Raw genomic sequence first — 5,475 nt, 5'->3', positions numbered from 1 at the left:
TTTTTTTTTCGAGACAGGATTTGTCTGTGTAACAGTTCTGGCTGTTAAGAAACAAGTGGCTTGGTCACTTTGTAGACCAAGGTTCTTTGAACTCACAGAGAACTGCCTGCTTGTCACGAGTATTGGGATTTAAGGCATGTGCCTGGCCTGGCTATATTTTTATCTTAATGTTTCAGTCACTTTTGTTCTTATCTTCTTGGTTGCTCAGATTTCTGAGTTTGTCATAACCGTTCTCTTAGCATGATAAAGTTTGATCTCTCACTCTGCAGGCAGAAGGGACACACAGTATAATATATGCAATGAAATGTTCATCTTGGGTGTCAATTATTGAAAATGAATTTTGGAACAGATTTCTTTCATGTGTATTTAGTCTAGAGCTATTTATGTGGACCAGGGTGTCCTACTCCCTGACACCTGCCTGCCTCTATCCTCCTTGAGTTCTCCAAATAATAGTGGGCACACCACCACAGCAGGCAGGTTCTCTTTGGTGTCCTACAATCACAAACAATCACGATCCTATTTACTCTTTATAACATATACCATTTGATTGTGGGATTCAGGATAATGACTACATTTCTAACACAACTTTTAGTTGGGTATTTGGAGAACAGTGTTACATTGGACTAGGCAGAAGACACTGGCCTAAGCTGTGTAATGATATTCAGCGACCTGGGTTCTCTAGATTTTTCAATGATCTGAAAGACCTTTGGATTTTTGCCAGGTAGAGAGGTGAGCATGAGCCTCAATGGAGGACAAATGTGCCTTTCTGTTAGGATTAAGGTTGGGTTTCTTTTTGTGAGAGGAAACTTGCTTTCTTGTGGGCTAAGGAAAATGTGGGAGAAGACACTGCTCAGGTGCACCAAATTTTTACTACCACAGGTGGTATCTTACACCATACTTGGTATGAACATCCTCAATTTCACAGGACATGCACATAACAGCCTTTGGCCAGAAGAGGGAGCCACAGCACAATATTTTGATCATATACTTCCCCTCCATCAACCAACAGTCTATGAACTTATTGGAAAATGAATTAATACTGGTCTAAAAGAAAACAAAAAGAAACATATTGATAAAATGAATCCTAATGATATTCTGATGTACTCATATATGAATTACTTGGTCATCCATCATCAGAGAGGCTTCATCCTGCAGCAGATGGGAACAGACACAGACCCACAAGCAGGAATTGCAGAGAGTGAGAGCACTTGGAACACAAAGCCCTAAAAAGAAGACATCTCCATGAAATCCAAGAACTTAGAGATCAGGGAACCCCATGAAAGAGGAGATGGAAAATAGTTTATAATACTGAGGAAATGGTGGACATCAAGCAAACTAAGTCCTATAAATAAGCATGAGCAAAGCTCATAGGATTTCAGAGTGTGTCAATGAGTGTGGCTCTGACCCTTGACCCTGGTGCCTTCTCTGGGGATCTGTGTCTACTACTGGTTTGTTTTGTCAACTTTGATGTGGTAATTGTTGCTTTATCTTCTATTTTAATTTATTATATTTTTAATGAATGATTTAATAAATAAAAACACTTGTTAGACACTACTACAAAGGTTTAAAAACTGAATTGTAGCTTATACCTGCTGGGAGAGAGATAACCACTTTTCTCCAGTGACCATTAATATCCAGGACAAATCTCGTGCTGTCTCTTCACAGCAACAGAAACCCTGATTAAAGCATTAGATTGGCCTTGTTGGAGGAAGTATGGTCAAGACTCAGACTCGTATCCATCCACTTCCTGCTGCCTTCTAATCAAAATGTAGCCAGCACCATGTGTGTCTGCCTGTATGCCAACATGAACCTGCCATGATAATGGACTAAACATTAGAAAATGTTCAAATAAATAAATGTTTTCTTTTAAAAAAGTTGGCATGGTCATGGTATCTCTTCATAGCAATAGAGACCTTAACTAAGACAGGGGATATTTCTTTCAAACCACTGCACTACTCACAAAGTAAAAACTAGTTTTTTCTGCAGAGTATCACTGGGTATAACAACCACTGTTAAGAAGAAACCCCATGCCCAGCAGTAGATGGCCAACACAAAAAGAACTCAAGGGCATATTGCAGGTTGCTTGTCCCATAATGATTTGCCTGGGCATTTTTTTCTTTTTTCTTTTTCTTTCAAATGTTGCATAATTATTATGTTCTCTGATGTTGTACATTTTATGGGACTTATAAAAGTGTGCTATTTTATCTCTGGGTATTTCACGTGCTTTTTCCTTGTTTTTTGGGTTTTTTTGTTTTTGTCTTCTCTTTCATCTTACTTGATTTTGTTTTTATATTTTGTAAGACAGGGTTTCTCTATGAAACAGTCCTGGAAGTCCTGGAACTTACTCTGTAGATCAGGCTGGTCTTGAGCATCTTTTGGGTGGGACCAGGCAGGATTGAGCATTTTTTGGGTATATACCCAAAAGTGGTATTGCTGGGTCTTGAGGTAGGTTATTTCCTAATTTTTAAAAAGTATTTATTTATTATGTATACACTGTTCTAACTGTATCCTGTATATGTCCCTGCAGTCCAGAAAAGGTCACCAGATCTCATTAATGGTGTCTGTGAGCCACCTTGTGGGTGCTGGAAATTTAATTCAGGATTTTTGGAAGAGCACTCAGTGCTCTTAACCTCTGAGCATCTCTCCAGCCCATTTCCTAATTTTCTAAGAAATTGCCATAATGATGGGTGGTGGTAGTGGTGCATGCCTTTAATCCCAACCCTGGGGAACAGAGGCACATAGATCTCTGTGATTTCAGGGCCAGCCTGATCTGCAAGAGCTAGTTCCAAGACAGGCTCCAAAGCTACAGAGAAACCCTGTCTCAAAAAAACAAAAATCAAAAGCAAACAAACAAAAATTGCCATACTGATATCCAAAGTGGCTGTACCAGTTTGCACTCCCACCAGCAATGGAGGACTTTTCTCTTTATCCCACATCCCCTCTGGCATGAGGTGTCATCCATGTTTTTAATTTTAGTCATTCTCAGAGTGGTTTGATTTGCATTTCTCTTATGGATAAGAATGTTGAGTATTTCTTTAAGTGTCTTTCAGCCATTTTAGATCCATCTGTTGAGAGTTCTCTGTTTAGGTCTACACCCCATTTTTTATTGGCTTATTTGTTCTTTTGTTGCACAATTTCTTGAGTTCTTTGTATATATCCCAATTAATTTCTCCATGAGTCAAATATATATATGTCTTTAAACAAAGTATGAGTTATAATTTAAAGGAATAAGCAAAGTACAAACTTTTTTGATTATTTACTTTGGATGTTTCTTCTAACATAAAAAATTAATTTTTAATAATAATTTTTATCATCTCAGACATTAACAATGAACAATATTAACTTGTAAATTTCTTAAATATAGACTATCTAGTCTTCCACTAGTAAGTGCCATCCCTTATATTTTTCCTGCATTTCTCAGCCCAGGATTACCTACAATGTCCTTTAGAGCATCAAGAAATGTTAGCTGATGGTAGCTGATGTCATTAACACATGGGCACATGCACATTGCATGTATACACACAATGGGGTAAGAAGAACAAACACTATCAATTCTCAAGAAATGGACAACAGGATTGGAGAGATGGATCAGTGGTTTAGAGCACTGACTGCTCTTCCAAACATCGTGAATTCAATTCCCAGCAATCACATGGTGGCTCACAACCATCTGTAATGAGATTTGGTGCTCTCTTCTGGCAAGCAGGTATACATGCAGGAAGAACACTGCATACACAATAAATAAATAAATCTAAAAAGAGAAATGAACTACATATGAAGCTTTTTTCAAACTTATTTTATTCAACATCATCTCAAGAAAATAGCTTTTCAGAAAACATTCATTTTTAATTTTTTGCCTTAAATTTTACACTGTTCCTGGACAACAAGGTCCACAGCGGATCAGAGAATGCACCCCTTCTTTCAATGACAAAACAACATCTCACCTCTTCAAGAAAAATAAACAATCTAAAAAAAAAGAAGCAATAAGTACTCATCTCTTTATTATTTTCCTAAGTGCACAAAGAACGGAAAACCATGTGCTTGTTTTCTGGGGTACAATTTAAACACCCTGTGGGAGTGGTCTTGAGCATCTCTGGGGAGGGAGTCATCATTTGGTGGGCTTTCTCAGAGGTGGAGTCTGGACTGAGGAAACTCCCAGGGGAGGGGGCTTGGGATGAAACTTCCCACTCAAACATCCCAGACACTTTCAGTATATGGATGCCAGGTGCTTGGACTGGAACTTCCATCAGACTTACCAGATTCTTCAGGTATATGGATGCCAGGGACTGAGGTGAAGCTTTCACGCAAATATCCCAGATCCATGCCGGTTCTTATCTGGCTGCTTCCTAAAGTCATGGGCAATGTGTGGGAGGGGAGATCTGGGAGTTGGTGGGCTTGCCCTCAATGGGAGGTGTGTCTGGAGAGGTATGCACTTAACTGCCATCCTGGAGACCTCAGGTATTGGTTCCTTGAAGGAAATGAGAGGGCAGGTTGCTAGGAGAAAAAAAAATAGAATGTTATCATCTGTTTTTGTTGTGCTGACAAAGATGAGTGTACCAACAAGAAGTGTACCAGATAGACGCTTCGCTGTGGCATCTTGGAAAATGGGAGGGTGGTAAGAACTAACTGCTGAACAGACCGAGTATCCTGAATATGTGTCCACTTGAGACTGGAGAAATGGTTGTAGCACAGTGTCCCAGAAGCTTGGCGGCCCAAGTATTGACCCTTCACTGTGTGAGGTGCTGTTCAATGAGATCAGTGAGACCTAGGAACTAATTGTTCGAGGAGTATCTGTCCCTGGGGAAGAGAGGTGCTGTGGCAAGCCTCCAACATGCCACCACTTTTGCGAGCACCAGAACGAGTTTTCAAAAGTTCCACATGTGGTTTCTTATTGACCTGGTGACCTGAGGCCAGTCCCAGGAGGGGACGTCATGCTATTGCCTCTCTCTGCCTCTCAAGTAAGTCTTCATTTTCCCATACAAACTGTCATCATTTTCTTTAATTTTTTTTATTTATGTATTTTTTTTAGTTATGAGTGTAGACCAGAAAAAAGCATCAGATCTCATTAGAGATGGTTGTGAACCACCATGTGATTGCTGGAAACGGAACTCAGAACCTCTGTAAGATCAGTCAGTGCTCTTATCTGCTGAGCCAGCTAATCTCTCCAGCCCCCCCAATAATCATTTTCTTGCTTCCCACTTTTTCTATTAAGCAAGACCTGGAATTAAATTAATTACTAATTAATACTAATATTCATTGTATTATTTGGATGAGAACAGGCCCCCATTGGCTCAGATATTTCAATGGTTGGTCTCCAGCTGGTGAACCTGTTTGGGAAGAATGAGAAGGTATGGTCTTGTTAAGAGAAAGTGTGTCACTAGGGGATAGGCTTTGAGATTGTAAACTCCCATACCATTTCTAGTTAGCTTACACTCTGTCTGTGCTTTAAGCTTGTGTCTGAAGATGTAAGATCTTAGT

Source organism: Myodes glareolus, chromosome 4, assembly GCF_982192425.1.
Source record: "Myodes glareolus chromosome 4, mMyoGla1.1, whole genome shotgun sequence".
NCBI lineage: Eukaryota > Metazoa > Chordata > Mammalia > Rodentia > Cricetidae > Myodes > Myodes glareolus.
The sequence above is the reverse complement of the archived record's forward strand: the minus strand, read 5'-3'. Positions refer to the sequence as shown.